We start from the raw sequence: 24503 nt of genomic DNA, 5'->3' as shown, positions 1-24503 counted from the left end.
CCGTCGTAATTCGAGAGCACCTGCCGCAACTCGAGAAAATCCAGGAGGTTTTGCCCTCCAGGCGAGATGAGGCCCATTTCCGCTGAGGCTTCTCGAGGCCAATCACATCTAACCACTGGAACTTCCAAAGGGTCCTTCACACCCTTGCTGCAACTCAAGAAGTTCCCCGACATACCCGTCTCCACTCGAGAGGAAGCACGTGGTGTCCCGCACACATCCAGGAGAGACCCGTTTCCGCCTCCTAGCTCGAGATGAGGGATCCTTTCCCTGTTTCGTAGGGAAAGAATTCCCGGCGTTCCCGTCGCATCTCAAGAGGAGGCGCTCTCCACAGGAAAGGCGAGAGGAACTCCAGGGTCATGCCACCATTCCAAGAGTCCCCCAGATGTGTCAGTCCATTCCAGAGGAACCTGTTTCCCTGCACTGCCGTGACGTTCAAGCCGAGGATCGACTCCCACCACGTGTGCACGTGGGACAGCCCTGTGGGAAAGCCTCGTGGGAAAGCCTCGTGGGAAAGACTCGAGGGAAAACCATAGATCCTTTGATCCACGCGGCGGACTGCGTGACACTGCTGCTACCGCTCTGGAGGAAAGCGCAAGTGCATGCCCGCATTCGAGACGAGGACTGACTCCCCTGGGGAGACTCCAGAAGTACCCCAAGATCCATGTCAGCACTGGAGAGGAATCCTCAGGTTCCGGCCCCGACTGCACACAAGGTCTTAGGCCCCGGCATCGACGGGAGAGGAATCCCGAGACGCCCCCGAGGAACTCGCATGGGGACTGGCCTTTCCTGAGGCCACCAGAGCGGTTCCCTGAGGTCCCCGTCGTAAGTCGAGAGCACCTGCCGCAACTCGAGAAAATCCAGGAGGTTTTGCCCTCCAGGCGCGATGAGGCCCATTTCCGCTGAGGCTTCTCGAGGCCAATCACATCTAACCACTGGAACTTCCAAAGGGTCCTTCACACCATTGCTGCAACTCAAGAAGTTCCCCGACATACCCGTCTCCATTCGAGAGGAAGCACGTGGGTCCCGCACACATCCAGGGGAGCCCCGTTTCCGCCTCCTAGCTCGAGATGAGGGATCCTTTCCCTGTTTCGTAGGGAAAGAATTGCCGGTGTTCCCGTCGCATCTCAAGAGGAGGCGCTCTCCACAGGAAAGGCGAGAGGAACTCCAGGGTCGTGCCACCATTCCAAGAGTCCCCCAGATGTGTCAGTCCATTCCAGAGGAACCTGTTTTCCCTGGACTGCCTTGACGTTTAAGCCGAGGATCGACTCCCACCACGTGTGCACGTGGGACAGCCCTGTGGGAAAGCCTCGAGGGAAAGCCTCGTGGGAAAGACTCGAGGGAAAACCATAGATCCTTTGAACCACGCGGCGGACTGCGTGACAATGCTGCAACCGCTCTGGAGGAAAGCGCAAGTGCATGCCCACATTCGAGACGAGGACTGACTCCCCTGGGGAGACTCCAGAAGTACCCCAAGATCCATGTCAGCACTGGAGAGGAATCCTCAGGATCCGGCCCCGACTCCACACAAGGTCTTAGGCACCGGCATCGACGGGAGAAGAATCCCGAGAGGCCCCCGAGGAACTCGCATGGGGACTGGCCTTTCCTGAGGCCACCAGAGCGGGTCCCTGAGGTCCCCGTCGTAAGTCGAGAGCACCTGCCGCAACTCGAGAAAATCCAGGTTTTGCCCTCCAGGCGAGATGAGGCCCATTTCCGCTGAGGCTTCTCGAGGCCAATCACATCTAACCACTGGACCTTCCAAAGCGTCCTTCACACCATTGCTGCAACTCAAGAAGTTCCCCGACATACCCGTCTCCACTCGAGAGGAAGCACGTGGGGTCCCGCACACATCCAGGGGAGCCCCGTTTCCGCCTCCTAGCTCGAGATGAGGGATCCTTTCCCTGTTTCGTAGGGAAAGAATTCCCAGCGTTCCCGTCGCATCTCAAGAGAAGGCGCTCTCCACAGGAAAGGCGAGAGGAACTCCAGGGTCGTGCCACCATTCCAAGAGTCCCCCAGATGTGTCAGTCCATTCCAGAGGAACCTGTTTCCCTGCACTGCCGTGACGTTCAAGCCGAGGATCGACTCCCACCACGTGTGCACGTGGGACAGCCCTGTGGGAAAGCCTCGTGGGAAAGCCTCGTGGGAAAGACTCGAGGGAAAACCATAGATCCTTTGATCCACGCGGCGGACTGCGTGACACTGCTGCTACCGCTCTGGAGGAAAGCGCAAGTGCATGCCCGCATTCGAGACGAGGACTGACTCCCCTGGGGAGACTCCAGAAGTACCCCAAGATCCATGTCAGCACTGGAGAGGAATCCTCAGGTTCCGGCCCCGACTCCACACAAGGTCTTAGGCCCCGGCATCGACGGGAGAGGAATCCCGAGACGCCCCCGAGGAACTCGCATGGGGACTGGCCTTTCCTGAGGCCACCAGAGCGGGTCCCTGAGGTCCCCGTCGTAAGTCGAGAGCACCTGCCGCAACTCGAGAAAATCCAGGAGGTTTTGCCCTCCAAGCGCGATGAGGCCCATTTCCGCTGAGGCTTCTCGAGGCCAATCACATCTAACCACTGGAACTTCCAAAGGGTCCTTCACACCATTGCTGCAACTCAAGAAGTTCCCCGACATACCCGTCTCCACTCGAGAGGAAGCACGTGGTGTCCCGCACACATACAGTGGAGCCCCGTTTCCGCCTCCTAGCTCGATATGAGGGATCCTTTCCCTGTTTCGTAGGGAAAGAATTCCCGGCGTTCCCGTCGCATCTCAAGAGGAGGCGCTCTCCACAGGAAAGGCGAGAGGAACTCCAGGGTCGTGCCACCATTCCAAGAGTCCCCCAGATGAGTCAGTCCGTTCCAGAGGAACCTGTTTTCCCTGCACTGCCTTGACGTTCAAGCCGAGGATCGACTCCCACCACGTGTGCACGTGGGACAGCCCTGTGGGAAAGCCTCGTGGGAAAGCCTCGTGGGAAAGACTCGAGGGAAAACCACAGATCCTTTGATCCACGCGGCGGACTGCGTGACACTGCTGCTACCGCTCTGGAGGAAAGCGCAAGTGCATGCCCGCATTCGAGACGAGGACTGACTCCCCTGGGGAGACTCCAGAAGTACCCCAAGATCCATGTCAGCACTGGAGAGGAATCCTCAGGTTCCGGCCCCGACTCCACACAAGGTCTTAGGCCCCGGCATCGACGGGAGATTAATCCCGAGAGGCCCCCGAGGAACTAGCATGGCGACTGGCCTTTCCTGAGGCCACCAGAGCGGGTCCCTGAGGTCCCCGTCGTAAGTCGAGAGCACCTGCCGCAACTCGAGAAAATCCAGGAGGTTTTGCCCTCCAGGCGAGATGAGGCCCATTTCCGCTGAGGCTTCTCGAGGCCAATCACATCTAACCACTGGACCTTCCAAAGGGTCCTTCACACCCTTGCTGCAACTCAAGAAGTTCCCCGACATACCCGTCTCCACTCGAGAGGAAGCACGTGGTGTCCCGCACACATCCAGGAGAGACCCGTTTCCGCCTCCTAGCTCGAGATGAGGGATCCTTTCCCTGTTTCGTAGGGAAAGAATTCCCGGCGTTCCCGTCGCATCTCAAGAGGAGGCGCTCTCCACAGGAAAGGCGAGAGGAACTCCAGGGTCATGCCACCATTCCAAGAGTCACGCAGATGTGTCAGTCCATTCCAGAGGAATCTGTTTTCCCTGCACTGCCTTGACGTTCAAGCCGAGGATCGACTCCCACCACGTGTGCACGTGGGACAGCCCTGTGGGAAAGCCTCGTGGGAAAGCCTCGTGGGAAAGACTCGAGGGAAAACCATAGATCCTTTGATCCACGCGGCGGACTGCGTGACACTGCTGCTACCGCTCTGGAGGAAAGCGCAAGTGCATGCCCGCATTCGAGACGAGGACTGACTCCCCTGGGGAGACTCCAGAAGTACCCCAAGATCCATGTCAGCACTGGAGAGGAATCCTCAGGTTCCGGCCCCGACTCCACACAAGGTCTTAGGCCCCGGCATCGACGGGAGAGGAATCCCGAGAGGCCCCCGAGGAACTCGCATGGGGACTGGCCTTTCCTGAGGCCACCAGAGCGGGTCCCTGAGGTCCCCGTCGTAAGTCGAGAGCACCTGCCGCAAATCGAAAAAATCCAGGAGGTTTTGCCCTCCAGGCGCGATTAGGCCCATTTCCGCTGAGGCTTCTCGAGGCTAATCTCGTCTAACCACTGGAACTTCCAAAGGGTCCTTCACACCCTTGCTGCAACTCAAGAAGTTCCCCGACATACCCGTCTCCACTCGAGAGGAAGCACGTGGGTCCCGCACACATCCAGGGGAGCCCCGTTTCCGCCTCCTAGCTCGAGATGAGGGATCCTTTCCCTGTTTCGTAGGGAAAGAATTCCCGGCGTTCCCGTCGCATCTCAAGAGGAGGCGCTCTCCACAGGAAAGGCGAGAGGAACTCCAGGGTCGTGCCACCATTCCAAGAGTCCCCCAGATGTGTCAGTCCATTCCAGAGGAACCTGTTTTCCCTGCACTGCCTTGACGTTCAAGCCGAGGATCGACTCCCACCACGTGTGCACGTGGGACAGCCCTGTGGGAAAGCCTCGTGGGAAAGCCTCGTGGGAAAGACTCGAGGGAAAACCATAGATCCTTTGATCCACGCGGCGGACTGCGTGACACTGCTGCTACCGCTCTGGAGGAAAGCGCAAGTGCATGCCCGCATTCGAGACGAGGACTGACTCCCCTGGGGAGACTCCAGAAGTACCCCAAGATCCATGTCAGCACTGGAGAGGAATCCTCAGGTTCCGGCCCCGACTCCACACAAGGTCTTAGGCACCGGCATCGACGGGAGAAAAATCCCGAGAGGCCCCCGAGGAACTCGCATGGGGACTGGCCTTTCCTGAGGCCACCAGAGCGGGTCCCTGAGGTCCCCGTCGTAAGTCGAGAGCACCTGCCGCAACTCGAGAAAATCCAGGAGGTTTTGCCCTCCAGGCGAGATGAGGCCCATTTCCACTGAGGCTTCTCGAGGCCAATCACATCTAACCACTGGAACTTCCAAAGGGTCCTTCACACCCTTGCTGTAACTCAAGAAGTTCCCCGACATACCCGGCTCCACTCGAGAGGAAGCACGTGGTGTCCCGCACACATCCAGGGGAGCCCCGTTTCCGCCTCCTAGCTCGAGATGAGGGATCCTTTCCCTGTTTCGTAGGGAAAGAATTCCCAGCGTTCCCGTCGCATCTCAAGAGGAGGCGCTCACCACAGGAAAGGCGAGAGGAACTCCAGGGTCGTGCCACCATTCCAAGAGTCCCCCAGATGTGTCAGTCCATTCCAGAGGAACCTGTTTTCCCTGCACTGCCTTGACGTTCAAGCCGAGGATCGACTCCCACCACGTGTGCACGTGGGACAGCCCTGTGGGAAAGCCTCGTGGGAAAGCCTCGTGGGAAAGACTCGAGGGAAAACCATAGATCCTTTGATCCACGCGGCGGACTGCGTGACACTGCTGCTACCGCTCTGGAGGAAAGCGCAATGCATGCCCGCATTCGAGACGAGGACTGACTCCCCTAGGGAGACTCCAGACGTCCCCCAAGATCCATGTCAGCACTGGAGAGGAATCCTCAGGTTCCGGCCACGAATCCACACAAGGTCTTAGGCTCCGGCATCGACGGGAGAGGAATCCAGAGACGCCCCTGAGGAACTCGCATGGGGACTGGCCTTTCCTGAGGCCACCAGAGCAGTTCCCTGAGGTCCCCGTCGTAAGTCGAGAGCACCTGCCGCAACTCGAGAAAATCCAGGAGGTTTTGCCCTCCAGGCGAGATGAGGCCCATTTCCGCTGAGGCTTCTCGAGGCCAATCACATCTAACCACTGGAACTTCCAAAGGGTCCTTCACACCCTTGCTGCAACTCAAGAAGTTCCCCGACATACCCGTCTCCACTCGAGAGGAAGCACGTGGGTCCCGCACACATCCAGGGGAGCCCCGTTTCTGCCTCCTAGCTCGAGATGAGGGATCCTTTCCCTGTTTCGTAGGGAAAGAATTCCCGGCGTTCCCGTCGCATCTCAAGAGGAGGCGCTCTCCACAGGAAAGACGAGAGGAAATCCAGGGTCGTGCCACCATTCCAAGAGTCCCCCAGATGTGTCAGTCCATTCCAGAGGAACCTGTTTCCCTGCACTGCTTGACGTTCAAGCCGAGGATCGACTCCCACCACGTGTGCACATGGGACAGCCCTGTGGGAAAGCCTCGTGGGAAAGCCTCGTGGGAAAGACTCGAGGGAAAACCATAGATCCTTTGATCCACGCGGCGGACTGCGTGACACTGCTGCTACCGCTCTGGAGGAAAGCGCAAGTGCATGCCCGCATTCGAGACGAGGACTGACTCCCCTGGGGAGACTCCAGAAGTACCCCAAGATCCATGTCAGCACTGGAGAGGAATCCTCAGGTTCCGGCCCCGACTCCACACAAGGTCTTAGGCCCCGGCATCGACGGGAGAGGAATCCCGAGACGCCCCCGAGGAACTCGCATGGGGACTGGCCTTTCCTGAGGCCACCAGAGCGGGTCCCTGAGGTCCCCGTCGTAAGTCGAGAGCACCTGCCGCAACTCGAGAAAATCCAGGAGGTTTTGCCCTCCAGGCGAGATAAGGCCCATTTCCGCTGAGGCTTCTCGAGGCTAATCACGTCTAACCACTGGAACTTCCAAAGGGTCCTTCACACCCTTGCTGCAACTCAAGAAGTTCCCCGACATACCCGTCTCCACTCGAGAGGAAGCACGTGGTGTCCCGCACACATCCAGGGGAGCCCCGTTTCCGCCTCCTAGCTCGAGATGAGTGATCCTTTCCCTGTTTCGTAGGGAAAGAATTCCCGGCGTTCCCGTCGCATCTCAAGAGGAGGCGCTCTCCACAGGAAAGGGGAGAGAAACTCCAGGGTCGTGCCAACATTCCAAGAGTCCCCCAGATGTGTCAGTCCATTCCAGAGGAACCTGTTTTCCTGCACTGCCTTGACGTTCAAGCCAAGGATCGACTCCCACCACGTGTGCACGTGGGACAGCCCTGTGGGAAAGCCTCGTGGGAAAGCCTCGTGGGAAAGACTGGAGGGAAAACCATAGATCCTTTGATCCACGCGGCGGACTGCGTGACACTGCTGCTACCGCTCTGGAGGAAAGCGCAAGTGCATGCCCGCATTCGAGACGAGGACTGACTCCCCTGGGGAGACTGCAGAAGTACCCCAAGATCCATGTCAGCACTGGAGAGGAATCCTCAGGTTCCGGCCCCGACTCCACACAAGGTCTTAGGCCCCGGCATCGATGGGAGAGGAATCCCCAGACGCCCCGGAGGAACTCGCATGAGGACTGGCCTTTCCTGAGGCCACCAGAGCGGGTCCCTGAGGTCCCCGTCGTAAGTCGAGAGCACCTGCCGCAACTCGAGAAAATCCAGGAGGTTTGCCCTCCAGGCGAGATGAGGCCCATTTCCGCTGAGGCTTCTCGAGGCCAATCACGTCTAACCACTGGAACTTCCAAAGGGTCCTTCACACCCTTGCTGCAACTCAAGAAGTTCCCCGACATACCCGTCTCCACTCGAGAGGAAGCACGTGGGGTCCCGCACACATCCAGGGGAGCCCCGTTTCCGCCTCCTAGCTCGAGATGAGGGATCCTTTCCCTGTTTCGTAGGGAAAGAATTCCCGGCGTTCCCGTCGCATCTCAAGAGGAGGCGCTCTCCACAGGAAAGGCGAGAGGAACTCCAGGGTCGTGCCACCATTCCAAGAGTCCCCCAGATGTGTCAGTCCATTCCAGAGGAACCTGTTTTCCCTGCACTGCCTTGACGTTCAAGCCGAGGATCGACTCCCACCACGTGTGCACGTGGGACAGCCCTGTGGGAAAGCCTCGTGGGAAAGCCTCGTGGGAAAGACTCGAGGGAAAACCATAGATCCTTTGATCCACGCGGCGGACTGCGTGACACTGCTGCTACCGCTCTGGAGGAAAGCGCAAGTGCATGCCCGCATTCGAGACGAGGACTGACTCCCCTGGGGAGACTCCAGAAGTACCCCAAGATCCATGTCAGCACTGGAGAGGAATCCTCAGGTTCTGGCCCCGATTCCACACAAGTTCTTAGGCCCCGGCATCGACGGGAGAGGAATCCCGAGAGGCCCCCGAGGAACTCGCATGGGCACTGGCCTTTCCTGAGGCCACCAGAGCGGGTCCCTGAGGTCCCCGTCGTAAGTCGAGAGCACGTGCCGCAACTCGAGAAAATCCAGGAGGTTTTGCCCTCCAGGCGAGATGAGGCCCATTTCCGCTGAGGCTTCTCGAGGCCAATCACATCTAACCACTGGAACTTCCAAAGGGTCCTTCACACCATTGCTGCAACTCAAGAAGTTCCCCGACATATCCGACTGCACTCGAGAGGAAGCACGTGGTGTCCCGCATACATCCAGGGGAGCCCCGTTTGCGCCTCCTAGCTCGAGATGAGGGATCCATTCCCTGTTTCGTAGGGAAAGAATTCCCGGCGTTCCCGTCGCATCTCAAGTGGAGGCGCTCTCCACAGGAAAGGCGAGAGGAACTCCAGGGTCATGCCACCATTCCAAGAGTCCCCCAGATGTGTCAGTCCATTCCAGAGGAACCTGTTTTCCCTGCACTGCCTTGACGTTCAAGCCGAGGATCGACTCCCACCACGTGTGCACGTGGGACAGCCCTGTGGGAAAGCCTCGTGGAAAAGCCTCGTGGGAAAGACTCGAGGGAAAACCATAGATCCTTTGATCCACGCGGCGGACTGCGTGACACTGCTGCTACCGCTCTGGAGGAAAGCGCAAGGGCATGCCCGCATTCGAGACGAGGACTGACTCCCCTGGGGAGACTCCAGAAGTACCCCAAGATCCATGTCAGCACTGGAGAGGAATCCTCAGGTTCCGGCCCCGACTCCACACAAGGTCTTAGGCCCCGGCATCGACGGGAGAGGAATCCCGAGAGGCCACCGAGGAACTCGCATGGGGACTGGCCTTTCCTGAGGCCACCAGAGCGGGTCCCTGAGGTCCCCGTCGTAAGTCGAGAGCACCTGCCGCAACTCGAGAAAATCCAGGAGGTTTTGCCCTCCAGGCGAGATGAGGCCCATTTCCGCTGAGGCTTCTCGAGGCCAATCACATCTAACCACTGGAACTTCCAAAGGGTCCTTCACACCATTGCTGCAACTCAAGAAGTTCCCCGACATATCCGACTGCACTCGAGAGGAAGCACGTGGTGTCCCGCATACATCCAGGGGAGCCCCGTTTGCGCCTCCTAGCTCGAGATGAGGGATCCATTCCCTGTTTCGTAGGGAAAGAATTCCCGGCGTTCCCGTCGCATCTCAAGAGGAGGCGCTCTCCACAGGAAAGACGAGAGGAACTCCAGGGTCATGCCACCATTCCAAGAGTTCCCCAGATGTGTCAGTCCATTCCAGAGGAACCTGTTTTCCCTGCACTGCCTTGACGTTCAAGCCGAGGATCGACTCCCACCACGTGTGCACGTGGGACAGCCCTGTGGGAAAGCCTCGTGGGAAAGCCTCGTGGGAAAGACTCGAGGGAAAACCATAGATCCTTTGATCCACGCGGCGGACTGCGTGACACTGCTGCTACCGCTCTGGAGGAAAGCGCAATGCATGCCCGCATTCGAGACGAGGACTGACTCCCCTAGGGAGACTCCAGACGTCCCCCAAGATCCATGTCAGCACTGGAGAGGAATCCTCAGGTTCCGGCCACGAATCCACACAAGGTCTTAGGCTCCGGCATCGACGGGAGAGGAATCCAGAGACGCCCCTGAGGAACTCGCATGGGGACTGGCCTTTCCTGAGGCCACCAGAGCGGTTCCCTGAGGCCCCGTCGTAAGTCGAGAGCACCTGCCGCAACTCGAGAAAATCCAGGAGGTTTTGCCCTCCAGGCGAGATGAGGCCCATTTCCGCTGAGGCTTCTCGAGGCCAATCACATCTAACCACTGGAACTTCCAAAGGGTCCTTCACACCCTTGCTGCAACTCAAGAAGTTCCCCGACATACCCGTCTCCACTCGAGAGGAAGCACGTGGGTCCCGCACACATCCAGGGGAGCCCCGTTTCAGCCTCCTAGCTCGAGATGAGGGATCCTTTCCCTGTTTCGTAGGGAAAGAATTCCCGGCGTTCCCGTCGCATCTCAAGAGGAGGCGCTCTCCACAGGAAAGACGAGAGGAAATCCAGGGTCGTGCCACCATTCCAAGAGTCCCCCAGATGTGTCAGTCCATTCCAGAGGAACCTGTTTCCCTGCACTGCTTGACGTTCAAGCCGAGGATCGACTCCCACCACGTGTGCACATGGGACAGCCCTGTGGGAAAGCCTCGTGGGAAAGCCTCGTGGGAAAGACTCGAGGGAAAACCATAGATCCTTTGATCCACGCGGCGGACTGCGTGACACTGCTGCTACCGCTCTGGAGGAAAGCGCAAGTGCATGCCCGCATTCGAGACGAGGACTGACTCCCCTGGGGAGACTCCAGAAGTACCCCAAGATCCATGTCAGCACTGGAGAGGAATCCTCAGGTTCCGGCCCCGACTCCACACAAGGTCTTAGGCCCCGGCATCGACGGGAGAGGAATCCCGAGACGCCCCCGAGGAACTCGCATGAGGACTGGCCTTTCCTGAGGCCACCAGAGCGGGTCCCTGAGGTCCCCGTCGTAAGTCGAGAGCACCTGCCGCAACTCGAGAAAATCCAGGAGGTTTTGCCCTCCAGGCGAGATGAGGCCCATTTCCGCTGAGGCTTCTCGAGGCCAATCACGTCTAACCACTGGAACTTCCAAAGGGTCCTTCACACCCTTGCTGCAACTCAAGAAGTTCCCCGACATACCCGTCTCCACTCGAGAGGAAGCACGTGGGGTCCCGCACACATCCAGGGGAGCCCCGTTTCCGCCTCCTAGCTCGAGATGAGGGATCCTTTCCCTGTTTCGTAGGGAAAGAATTCCCGGCGTTCCCGTCGCATCTCAAGAGGAGGCGCTCTCCACAGGAAAGGCGAGAGGAACTCCAGGGTCGTGCCACCATTCCAAGAGTCCCCCAGATGTGTCAGTCCATTCCAGAGGAACCTGTTTTCCCTGCACTGCCTTGACGTTCAAGCCGAGGATCGACTCCCACCACGTGTGCACGTGGGACAGCCCTGTGGGAAAGCCTCGTGGGAAAGCCTCGTGGGAAAGACTCGAGGGAAAACCATAGATCCTTTGATCCACGCGGCGGACTGCGTGACACTGCTGCTACCGCTCTGGAGGAAAGCGCAATGCATGCCCGCATTCGAGACGAGGACTGACTCCCCTAGGGAGACTCCAGACGTCCCCCAAGATCCATGTCAGCACTGGAGAGGAATCCTCAGGTTCCGGCCACGAATCCACACAAGGTCTTAGGCTCCGGCATCGACGGGAGAGGAATCCAGAGACGCCCCTGAGGAACTCGCATGGGGACTGGCCTTTCCTGAGGCCACCAGAGCGGTTCCCTGAGGCCCCGTCGTAAGTCGAGAGCACCTGCCGCAACTCGAGAAAATCCAGGAGGTTTTGCCCTCCAGGCGAGATGAGGCCCATTTCCGCTGAGGCTTCTCGAGGCCAATCACATCTAACCACTGGAACTTCCAAAGGGTCCTTCACACCCTTGCTGCAACTCAAGAAGTTCCCCGACATACCCGTCTCCACTCGAGAGGAAGCACGTGGGTCCCGCACACATCCAGGGGAGCCCCGTTTCAGCCTCCTAGCTCGAGATGAGGGATCCTTTCCCTGTTTCGTAGGGAAAGAATTCCCGGCGTTCCCGTCGCATCTCAAGAGGAGGCGCTCTCCACAGGAAAGACGAGAGGAAATCCAGGGTCGTGCCACCATTCCAAGAGTCCCCCAGATGTGTCAGTCCATTCCAGAGGAACCTGTTTCCCTGCACTGCTTGACGTTCAAGCCGAGGATCGACTCCCACCACGTGTGCACATGGGACAGCCCTGTGGGAAAGCCTCGTGGGAAAGCCTCGTGGGAAAGACTCGAGGGAAAACCATAGATCCTTTGATCCACGCGGCGGACTGCGTGACACTGCTGCTACCGCTCTGGAGGAAAGCGCAAGTGCATGCCCGCATTCGAGACGAGGACTGACTCCCCTGGGGAGACTCCAGAAGTACCCCAAGATCCATGTCAGCACTGGAGAGGAATCCTCAGGTTCCGGCCCCGACTCCACACAAGGTCTTAGGCCCCGGCATCGACGGGAGAGGAATCCCGAGACGCCCCCGAGGAACTCGCATGAGGACTGGCCTTTCCTGAGGCCACCAGAGCGGGTCCCTGAGGTCCCCGTCGTAAGTCGAGAGCACCTGCCGCAACTCGAGAAAATCCAGGAGGTTTTGCCCTCCAGGCGAGATGAGGCCCATTTCCGCTGAGGCTTCTCGAGGCCAATCACGTCTAACCACTGGAACTTCCAAAGGGTCCTTCACACCCTTGCTGCAACTCAAGAAGTTCCCCGACATACCCGTCTCCACTCGAGAGGAAGCACGTGGGGTCCCGCACACATCCAGGGGAGCCCCGTTTCCGCCTCCTAGCTCGAGATGAGGGATCCTTTCCCTGTTTCGTAGGGAAAGAATTCCCGGCGTTCCCGTCGCATCTCAAGAGGAGGCGCTCTCCACAGGAAAGGCAAGAGGAACTCCAGGGTCGTGCCACCATTCCAAGAGTCCCCCAGATGTGTCAGTCCATTCCAGAGGAACCTGTTTTCCCTGCACTGCCTTGACGTTCAAGCCGAGGATCGACTCCCACCACGTGTGCACGTGGGACAGCCCTGTGGGAAAGCCTCGTGGGAAAGCCTCGTGGGAAAGACTCGAGGGAAAACCATAGATCCTTTGATCCACGCGGCGGACTGCGTGACACTGCTGCTACCGCTCTGGAGGAAAGCGCAAGTGCATGCCCGCATTCGAGACGAGGACTGACTCCCCTGGGGAGACTCCAGAAGTACCCCAAGATCCATGTCAGCACTGGAGAGGAATCCTCAGGTTCTGGCCCCGATTCCACACAAGTTCTTAGGCCCCGGCATCGACGGGAGAGGAATCCCGAGAGGCCCCCGAGGAACTCGCATGGGCACTGGCCTTTCCTGAGGCCACCAGAGCGGGTCCCTGAGGTCCCCGTCGTAAGTCGAGAGCACGTGCCGCAACTCGAGAAAATCCAGGAGGTTTTGCCCTCCAGGCGAGATGAGGCCCATTTCCGCTGAGGCTTCTCGAGGCCAATCACATCTAACCACTGGAACTTCCAAAGGGTCCTTCACACCCTTGCTGCAACGCAAGAAGTTCCCCGACATACCCTTCTGCACTCGAGAGGAAGCACCTGGTGTCCCGCACACATCCAGGGGAGCCCCGTTTCCGCCTCCTAGCTCGAGATGAGGGATCCTTTCCCTGTTTCGTAGGGAAAGAATTCCCGGCGTTCCCGTGGCATCTCAAGAGGAGGCGCTCTCCACAGGAAAGGCGAGAGGAACTCCAGGGTCATGCCACCATTCCAAGAGTCCCCCAGATGTGTCAGTCCATTCCAGAGGAACCTGTTTTCCCTGCACTGCCTTGACGTTCAAGCCGAGGATCGACTCCCACCACGTGTGCACGTGGGACAGCCCTGTGGGAAAGCCTCGTGGGAAAGCCTCGTGGGAAAGACTCGAGGGAAAACCATAGATCCTTTGATCCACGCGGCGGACTGCGTGACACTGCTGCTACCGCTCTGGAGGAAAGCGCAATGCATGCCCGCATTCGAGACGAGGACTGACTCCCCTAGGGAGACTCCAGACGTCCCCCAAGATCCATGTCAGCACTGGAGAGGAATCCTCAGGTTCCGGCCACGAATCCACACAAGGTCTTAGGCTCCGGCATCGACGGGAGAGGAATCCGGAGACGCCCCTGAGGAACTCGCATGGGGACTGGCCTTTCCTGAGGCCACCAGAGCGGTTCCCTGAGGCCCCGTCGTAAGTCGAGAGCACCTGCCGCAACTCGAGAAAATCCAGGAGGTTTTGCCCTCCAGGCGAGATGAGGCCCATTTCCGCTGAGGCTTCTCGAGGCCAATCACATCTAACCACTGGAACTTCCAAAGGGTCCTTCACACCCTTGCTGCAACTCAAGAAGTTCCCCGACATACCCGTCTCCACTCGAGAGGAAGCACGTGGGTCCCGCACACATCCAGGGGAGCCCCGTTTCAGCCTCCTAGCTCGAGATGAGGGATCCTTTCCCTGTTTCGTAGGGAAAGAATTCCCGGCGTTCCCGTCGCATCTCAAGAGGAGGCGCTCTCCACAGGAAAGACGAGAGGAAATCCAGGGTCGTTCCACCATTCCAAGAGTCCCCCAGATGTGTCAGTCCATTCCAGAGGAACCTGTTTCCCTGCACTGCTTGACGTTCAAGCCGAGGATCGACTCCCACCACGTGTGCACATGGGACAGCCCTGTGGGAAAGCCTCGTGGGAAAGCCTCGTGGGAAAGACTCGAGGGAAAACCATAGATCCTTTGATCCACGCGGCGGACTGCGTGACACTGCTGCTACCGCTCTGGAGGAAAGCGCAAGTGCATGCCCGCATTCGAGACGAGGACTGACTCCCCTGGGGAGACTCCAGAAGTACCCCAAGATCCATGTCAGCACTGGAGAGGAATCCTCAGGTTCCGGCCCCGACTCCACACAAGGTCTTAGGCCCCGGCATCGACGGGAGAGGAATCCCGAGACGCCCCCGAGGAACTCGCATGAGGACTGGCCTTTCCTGAGGCCACCAGAGCGGGTCCCTGAGGTCCCCGTCGTAAGTCGAGAGCACCTGCCGCAACTCGAGAAAATCCAGGAGGTTTTGCCCTCCAGGCGAGATGAGGCCCATTTCCGCTGAGGCTTCTCGAGGCCAATCACGTCTAACCACTGGAACTTCCAAAGGGTCCTTCACACCCTTGCTGCAACTCAAGAAGTTCCCCGACATACCCGTCTCCACTCGAGAGGAAGCACGTGGGGTCCCGCACACATCCAGGGGAGCCCCGTTTCCGCCTCCTAGCTCGAGATGAGGGATCCTTTCCCTGTTTCGTAGGGAAAGAATTCCCGGCGTTCCCGTCGCATCTCAAGAGGAGGCGCTCTCCACAGGAAAGGCGAGAGGAACTCCAGGGTCGTGCCACCATTCCAAGAGTCCCCCAGATGTGTCAGTCCATTCCAGAGGAACCTGTTTTCCCTGCACTGCTTGACGTTCAAGCCGAGGATCGACTCCCACCACGTGTGCACGTGGGACAGCCCTGTGGGAAAGCCTCGTGGGAAAGCCTCGTGGGAAAGACTCGAGGGAAAACCATAGATCCTTTGATCCACGCGGCGGACTGCGTGACACTGCTGCTACCGCTCTGGAGGAAAGCGCAAGTGCATGCCCGCATTCGAGACGAGGACTGACTCCCCTGGGGAGACTCCAGAAGTACCCCAAGATCCATGTCAGCACTGGAGAGGAATCCTCAGGTTCTGGCCCCGATTCCACACAAGTTCTTAGGCCCCGGCATCGACGGGAGAGTAATCCCGAGAGGCCCCCGAGGAACTCGCATGGGCACTGGCCTTTCCTGAGGCCACCAGAGCGGGTCCCTGAGGTCCCCGTCGTAAGTCGAGACCACGTGCCGCAACTCGAGAAAATCCAGGAAGTTTTGCCCTCCAGGCGAGATGAGGCCCATTTCCGCTGAGGCTTCTCGAGGCCAATCACATCTAACCACTGGAACTTCCAAAGGGTCCTTCACACCATTGCTGCAACTCAAGAAGTTCCCCGACATATCCGACTGCACTCGAGAGGAAGCACGTGGTGTCCCGCATACATCCAGGGGAGCCCCGTTTGCGCCTCCTAGCTCGAGATGAGGGATCCATTCCCTGTTTCGTAGGGAAAGAATTCCCGGCGTTCCCGTCGCATCTCAAGAGGAGGCGCTCTCCACAGGAAAGGCGAGAGGAACTCCAGGGTCATGCCACCATTCCAAGAGTCCCCCAGATGTGTCAGTCCATTCCAGAGGAACCTGTTTTCCCTGCACTGCCTTGACGTTCAAGCCGAGGATCGACTCCCACCACGTGTGCACGTGGGACAGCCCTGTGGGAAAGCCTCGTGGAAAAGCCTCGTGGGAAAGACTCGAGGGAAAACCATAGATCCTTTGATCCACGCGGCGGACTGCGTGACACTGCTGCTACCGCTCTGGAGGAAAGCGCAAGTGCATGCCCGCATTCGAGACGAGGACTGACTCCCCTGGGGAGACTCCAGAAGTACCCCAAGATCCATGTCAGCACTGGAGAGGAATCCTCAGGTTCCGGCCCCGACTCCACACAAGGTCTTAGGCCCCGGCATCGACGGGAGAGGAATCCCGAGAGGCCACCGAGGAACTCGCATGGGGACTGGCCTTTCCTGAGGCCACCAGAGCGGGTCCCTGAGGTCCCCGTCGTAAGTCGAGAGCACCTGCCGCAACTCGAGAAAATCCAGGAGGTTTTGCCCTCCAGGCGAGATGAGGCCCATTTCCGCTGAGGCTTCTCGAGGCCAATCACATCCAACCACTGGAACTTCCAAAGGGTCCTTCACAACATTGCTGCAACTCAAGAAGTTCCCCGACATACCCGACTGCACTCGAGAGGAAGCACGTGGTGTACCGCATACATCCAGGGGAGCCCCGTTTGCGCCTCCTAGCTCGAGATGAGGGATCCTTTCCCTGTTTCGTAGGGAAAGAATTCCCGGCGTTCCCGTCGCATCTCAAGAGGAGGCGCTCTCCACAGGAAAGGCGAGAGGAACTCCAGGGTCATGCCACCATTCCAAGAGTCCCCCAGATGTGTCAGTCCATTCCAGAGGAACCTGTTTTCCCTGCACTGCCTTGACGTTCAAGCCGAGGATCGACTACCACCACGTGTGCACGTGGGACAGCCCTGTGGGAAAGCCTCGTGGGAAAGCCTCGTGGGAAAGACTCGAGGGAAAACCATAGATCCTTTGATCCACGCGGCGGACTGCGTGACACTGCTGCTACCGCTCTGGAGGAAAGCGCAAGTGCATGCCCGCATTCGAGACGAGGACTGACTCCCCTGGGGAGACTCCAGAAGTACCCCAAGATCCATGTCAGCACTGGAGAGGAATCCTCAGGTTCCGGCCCCGACTCCACACAAGGTCTTAGGCCCCGGCATCGACGGGAGAGGAATCCCGAGAGGCCCCCGAGGAACTCGCATGGGGACTGGCCTTTCCTGAGGCCACCAGAGCGGGTCCCTGAGGTCCCCGTCGTAAGTCGAGAGCACCTGCCGCAACTCGAGAAAATCCAGGAGGTTTTGCCCTCCAGGCGAGATGAGGCCCATTTCCGCTGAGGCTTCTCGAGGCCAATCACATCTAACCACTGGAACTTCCAAAGGGTCCTTCACACCATTGCTGCAACTCAAGAAGTTCCCCGACATACCCGACTGCACTCGAGAGAAAGCACGTGGTGTCCCGCATACATCCAGGGGAGCCCTGTTTGCGCCTCCTAGCTCGAGATGAGGGATCCTTTCCCTGTTTCGTAGGGAAAGAATTCCCGGCGTTCCCGTCGCATCTCAAGAGGAGGCGCTCTCCACAGGAAAGGCGAGAGGAACTGCAGGGTCATGCCACCATTCCAAGAGTCCCCCAGATGTGTCAGTCCATTCCAGAGGAACCTGTTTTCCCTGCACTGCCTTGACGTTCAAGCCGAGGATCGACTACCACCACGTGTGCACGTGGGACAGCCCTGTGGGAAAGCCTCGTGGGAAAGCCTCGTGGGAAAGACTCGAGGGAAAACCATAGATCCTTTGATCCACGCGGCGGACTGCGTGACACTGCTGCTACCGCTCTGGAGGAAAGCGCAAGTGCATGCCCGCATTCGAGACGAGGACTGACTCCCCTGGGGAGACTCCAGAAGTACCCCAAGATCCATGTCAGCACTGGAGAGGAATCCTCAGGTTCCGGCCCCGACTCCACACAAGGTCTTAGGCCCCGGCATCGACGGGAGAGGAATCCCGAGACGCCCCCGAGGAACTCGCATGGGGACTGGCCTTTCCTGAGGCCACCAGAGCGGGTCCCTGAGGTCCCCGTCGTAAGTCGAGAGCACGTGCCGCAACTCGAGAAAATCCAGGAGGTTTTGCCCTCCAGGCGAGATGAGGCCCATTTCCGCTGAGGCTTCTCGAGGCCAATCACATCTAACCACTGGAACTTCCAAAGGGTCCTTCACACCATTGCTGCAACTTAAGAAGTTCCCCGACATATCCGACTGCACTCGAGAGGAAGCACGTGGTGTCCCGCATACATCCAGGGGAGCCCCGTTTGCGCCTCCTAGCTCGAGATGAGGGATCCTTTCCCTGTTTCGTAGGGAAAGAATTCCCGGCGTTCCCGTCGCATCTCAAGAGGAGGCGCTCTCCACAGGAAAGGCGAGAGGAACTCCAGGGTCATGCCACCATTCCAAGAGTCCCCCAGATGTGTCAGTCCATTCCAGAGGAACCTGTTTTCCCTGCACTGCCTTGACGTTCAAGCCGAGGATCGACTCCCACCACGTGTGCACGTGGGACAGCCCTGTGGGAAAGCCTCGTGGAAAAGCCTCGTGGGAAAGACTCGAGGGAAAACCATAGATCCTTTGATCCACGCGGCGGACTGCGTGACACTGCTGCTACCGCTCTGGAGGAAAGCGCAAGTGCATGCCCGCATTCGAGACGAGGACTGACTCCCCTGGGGAGACTCCAGAAGTACCCCAAGATCCATGTCAGCACTGGAGAGGAATCCTCAGGTTCCGGCCCCGACTCCACACAAGGTCTTAGGCCCCGGCATCGACGGGAGAGGAATCCCGAGAGGCCACCGAGGAACTCGCATGGGGACTGGCCTTTCCTGAGGCCACCAGAGCGGGTCCCTGAGGTCCCCGTCGTAAGTCGAGAGCACCTGCCGCAACTCGAGAAAATCCAGGAGGTTTTGCCCTCCAGGCGAGATGAGGCCCATTTCCGCTGAGGCTTCTCGAGGCCAATCACATCTAACCACTGGAACTTCCAAAGGGTCCTTCACACCATTGCTGCAACTCAAGAAGTTCCCCGACATACCCGACTGCACTCGAGAGGAAGCACGTGGTGTCCCGCATACATCCAGGGGAGCCCCGTTTGCGCCTCCTAGCTCGAGATGAGGGATCCTTTCCCTGTTTCGTAGGGAAAGAATTCCCGGCGTTCCCGTCGCATCTCAAGAGGAGGCGCTCTCCACAGGAAAGGCGAGAGGAACTCCAGGGTCATGCCACCATTCCAAGAGTCCCCCAGATGTGTCAGTCCATTCCAGAGGAACCTGTTTTCCCTGCACTGCCTTGACGTTCAAGCCGAGGATCGACTCCCACCACGTGTGCACGTGGGACAGCCCTGTGGGAAAGCCTCGTGGGAAAGCCTCGTGGGAAAGACTCGAGGGAAAACCATAGATCCTTTGATCCACGCGGCGAACTGCGTGACACTGCTGCTACCGCTCTGGAGGAAAGCGCAAGTGCATGCCCGCATTCGAGACGAGGACTGACTCCCCTGGGGACACTCCAGAAGTACCCCAAGATCCATGTCAGCACTGGAGAGGAATCCTCAGGTTCCGGCCCCGACTCCACACAAGGTCTTAGGCCCCGGCATCGACGGGAGAGGAATCCCGAGACGCCCCCGAGGAACTCGCATGAGGACTGGCCTTTCCTGAGGCCACCAGAGCGGGTCCCTGAGGTCCCCGTCGTAAGTCGAGAGCACCTGCCGCAACTCGAGAAAATCCAGGAGGTTTTGCCCTCCAGGCGAGATGAGGCCCATTTCCGCTGAGGCTTCTCGAGGCCAATCACGTCTAACCACTGGAACTTCCAAAGGGTCCTTCACACCCTTGCTGCAACTCAAGAAGTTCCCCGACATACCCGTCTCCACTCGAGAGGAAGCACGTGGGGTCCCGCACACATCCAGGGGAGCCCCGTTTCCGCCTCCTAGCTCGAGATGAGGGATCCTTTCCCTGTTTCGTAGGGAAAGAATTCCCGGCGTTCCCGTCGCATCTCAAGAGGAGGCGCTCTCCACAGGAAAGGCGAGAGGAACTCCAGGGTCGTGCCACCATTCCAAGAGTCCCCCAGATGTGTCAGTCCATTCCAGAGGAACCTGTTTTCCCTGCACTGCCTTGACGTTCAAGCCGAGGATCGACTCCCACCACGTGTGCACGTGGGACAGCCCTGTGGGAAAGCCTCGTGGGAAAGCCTCGTGGGAAAGACTCGAGGGAAAACCATAGATCCTTTGATCCACGCGGCGGACTGCGTGACACTGCTGCTACCGCTCTGGAGGAAAGCGCAAGTGCATGCCCGCATTCGAGACGAGGACTGACTCCCCTGGGGAGACTCCAGAAGTACCCCAAGATCCATGTCAGCACTGGAGAGGAATCCTCAGGTTCTGGCCCCGATTCCACACAAGTTCTTAGGCCCCGGCATCGACGGGAGAGGAATCCCGAGAGGCCCCCGAGGAACTCGCATGGGCACTGGCCTTTCCTGAGGCCACCAGAGCGGGTCCCTGAGGTCCCCGTCGTAAGTCGAGAGCACGTGCCGCAACTCGAGAAAATCCAGGAGGTTTTGCCCTCCAGGCGAGATGAGGCCCATTTCCGCTGAGGCTTCTCGAGGCCAATCACATCTAACCACTGGAACTTCCAAAGGGTCCTTCACACCCTTGCTGCAACGCAAGAAGTTCCCCGACATACCCGTCTGCACTCGAGAGGAAGCACCTGGTGTCCCGCACACATCCAGGGGAGCCCCGTTTCCGCCTCCTAGCTCGAGATGAGGGATCCTTTCCCTGTTTCGTAGGGAAAGAATTCCCGGCGTTCCCGTGGCATCTCAAGAGGAGGCGCTCTCCACAGGAAAGGCGAGAGGAACTCCAGGGTCATGCCACCATTCCAAGAGTCCCCCAGATGTGTCAGTCCATTCCAGAGGAACCTGTTTTCCCTGCACTGCCTTGACGTTCAAGCCGAGGATCGACTCCCACCACGTGTGCACGTGGGACAGCCCTGTGGGAAAGCCTCGTGGGAAAGCCTCGTGGGAAAGACTCGAGGGAAAACCATAGATCCTTTGATCCACGCGGCGGACTGCGTGACACTGCTGCTACCGCTCTGGAGGAAAGCGCAATGCATGCCCGCATTCGAGACGAGGACTGACTCCCCTAGGGAGACTCCAGACGTCCCCCAAGATCCATGTCAGCACTGGAGAGGAATCCTCAGGTTCCGGCCACGAATCCACACAAGGTCTTAGGCTCCGGCATCGACGGGAGAGGAATCCGGAGACGCCCCTGAGGAACTCGCATGGGGACTGGCCTTTCCTGAGGCCACCAGAGCGGTTCCCTGAGGCCCCGTCGTAAGTCGAGAGCACCTGCCGCAACTCGAGAAAATCCAGGAGGTTTTGCCCTCCAGGCGAGATGAGGCCCATTTCCGCTGAGGCTTCTCGAGGCCAATCACATCTAACCACTGGAACTTCCAAAGGGTCCTTCACACCCTTGCTGCAACTCAAGAAGTTCCCCGACATACCCGTCTCCACTCGAGAGGAAGCACGTGGGTCCCGCACACATCCAGGGGAGCCCCGTTTCAGCCTCCTAGCTCGAGATGAGGGATCCTTTCCCTGTTTCGTAGGGAAAGAATTCCCGGCGTTCCCGTCGCATCTCAAGAGGAGGCGCTCTCCACAGGAAAGGCGAGAGGAACTCCAGGGTCGTGCCACCATTCCAAGAGTCCCCCAGATGTGTCAGTCCATTCCAGAGGAACCTGTTTTCCCTGCACTGCTTGACGTTCAAGCCGAGGATCGACTCCCACCACGTGTGCACGTGGGACAGCCCTGTGGGAAAGCCTCGTGGGAAAGCCTCGTGGGAAAGACTCGAGGGAAAACCATAGATCCTTTGATCCACGCGGCGGACTGCGTGACACTGCTGCTACCGCTCTGGAGGAAAGCGCAAGTGCATGCCCGCATTCGAGACGAGGACTGACTCCCCTGGGGAGACTCCAGAAGTACCCCAAGATCCATGTCAGCACTGGAGAGGAATCCTCAGGTTCTGGCCCCGATTCCACACAAGTTCTTAGGCCCCGGCATCGACGGGAGAGTAATCCCGAGAGGCCCCCGAGGAACTCGCATGGGCACTGGCCTTTCCTGAGGCCACCAGAGCGGGTCCCTGAGGTCCCCGTCGTAAGTCGAGAGCACGTGCCGCAACTCGAGAAAATCCAGGAAGTTTTGCCCTCCAGGCGAGATGAGGCCCATTTCCGCTGAGGCTTCTCGAGGCCAATCACATCTAACCACTGGAACTTCCAAAGGGTCCTTCACACCATTGCTGCAACTCAAGAAGTTCCCCGACATATCCGACTGCACTCGAGAGGAAGCACGTGGTGTCCCGCATACATCCAGGGGATCCCCGTTTGCGCCTCCTAGCTCGAGATGAGGGATCCATTCCCTGTTTCGTAGGGAAAGAATTCCCGGCGTTCCCGTCGCATCTCAAGAGGAGGCGCTCTCCACAGGAAAGGCGAGAGGAACTCCAGGGTCATGCCACCATTCCAAGAGTCCCCCAGATGTGTCAGTCCATTCCAGAGGAACCTGTTTTCCCTGCACTGCCTTGACGTTCAAGCCGAGGATCGACTCCCACCACGTGTGCACGTGGGACAGCCCTGTGGGAAAGCCTCGTGGAAAAGCCTCGTGGGAAAGACTCGAGGGAAAACCATAGATCCTTTGATCCACGCGGCGGACTGCGTGACACTGCTGCTACCGCTCTGGAGGAAAGCGCAAGTGCATGCCCGCATTCGAGACGAGGACTGACTCCCCTGGGGAGACTCCAGAAGTACCCCAAGATCCATGTCAGCACTGGAGAGGAATCCTCAGGTTCCGGCCCCGACTCCACACAAGGTCTTAGGCCCCGGCATCGACGGGAGAGGAATCCCGAGAGGCCACCGAGGAACTCGCATGGGGACTGGCCTTTCCTGAGGCCACCAGAGCGGGTCCCTGAGGTCCCCGTCGTAAGTCGAGAGCACCTGCCGCAACTCGAGAAAATCCAGGAGGTTTTGCCCTCCAGGCGAGATGAGGCCCATTTCCGCTGAGGCTTCTCGAGGCCAATCACATCTAACCACTGGAACTTCCAAAGGGTCCTTCACAACATTGCTGCAACTCAAGAAGTTCCCCGACATACCCGACTGCACTCGAGAGGAAGCACGTGGTGTACCGCATACATCCAGGGGAGCCCCGTTTGCGCCTCCTAGCTCGAGATGAGGGATCCTTTCCCTGTTTCGTAGGGAAAGAATTCCCGGCGTTCCCGTCGCATCTCAAGAGGAGGCGCTCTCCACAGGAAAGGCGAGAGGAACTCCAGGGTCATGCCACCATTCCAAGAGTCCCCCAGATGTGTCAGTCCATTCCAGAGGAACCTGTTTTCCCTGCACTGCCTTGACGTTCAAGCCGAGGATCGACTACCACCACGTGTGCACGTGGGACAGCCCTGTGGGAAAGCCTCGTGGGAAAGCCTCGTGGGAAAGACTCGAGGGAAAACCATAGATCCTTTGATCCACGCGGCGGACTGCGTGACACTGCTGCTACCGCTCTGGAGGAAAGCGCAAGTGCATGCCCGCATTCGAGACGAGGACTGACTCCCCTGGGGAGACTCCAGAAGTACCCCAAGATCCATGTCAGCACTGGAGAGGAATCCTCAGGTTCCGGCCCCGACTCCACACAAGGTCTTAGGCCCCGGCATCGACGGGAGAGGAATCCCGAGAGGCCCCCGAGGAACTCTCATGGGGACTGGCCTTTCCTGAGGCCACCAGAGCGGGTCCCTGAGGTCCCCGTCGTAAGTCGAGAGCACCTGCCGCAACTCGAGAAAATCCAGGAGGTTTTGCCCTCCAGGCGAGATGAGGCCCATTTCCGCTGAGGCTTCTCGAGGCCAATCACATCTAACCACTGGAACTTCCAAAGGGTCCTTCACACCATTGCTGCAACTCAAGAAGTTCCCCGACATACCCGACTGCACTCGAGAGAAAGCACGTGGTGTCCCGCATACATCCAGGGGAGCCCTGTTTGCGCCTCCTAGCTCGAGATGAGGGATCCTTTCCCTGTTTCGTAGGGAAAGAATTCCCGGCGTTCCCGTCGCATCTCAAGAGGAGGCGCTCTCCACAGGAAAGGCGAGAGGAACTGCAGGGTCATGCCACCATTCCAAGAGTCCCCCAGATGTGTCAGTCCATTCCAGAGGAACCTGTTTTCCCTGCACTGCCTTGACGTTCAAGCCGAGGATCGACTCCCACCACGTGTGCACGTGGGACAGCCCTGTGGGAAAGCCTCGTGGAAAAGCCTCGTGGGAAAGACTCGAGGGAAAACCATAGATCCTTTGATCCACGCGGCGGACTGCGTGACACTGCTGCTACCGCTCTGGAGGAAAGCGCAAGTGCATGCCCGCATTCGAGACGAGGACTGACTCCCCTGGGGAGACTCCAGAAGTACCCCAAGATCCATGTCAGCACTGGAGAGGAATCCTCAGGTTCCGGCCCCGACTCCACACAAGGTCTTAGGCCCCGGCATCGACGGGAGAGGAATCCCGAGAGGCCACCGAGGAACTCGCATGGGGACTGGCCTTTCCTGAGGCCACCAGAGCGGGTCCCTGAG

Source organism: Ovis canadensis, chromosome 7 (assembly GCF_042477335.2).
Source record: "Ovis canadensis isolate MfBH-ARS-UI-01 breed Bighorn chromosome 7, ARS-UI_OviCan_v2, whole genome shotgun sequence".
NCBI classification, from domain to species: Eukaryota; Metazoa; Chordata; class Mammalia; order Artiodactyla; family Bovidae; genus Ovis; species Ovis canadensis.
This window is presented reverse-complemented; position numbering follows the sequence as displayed.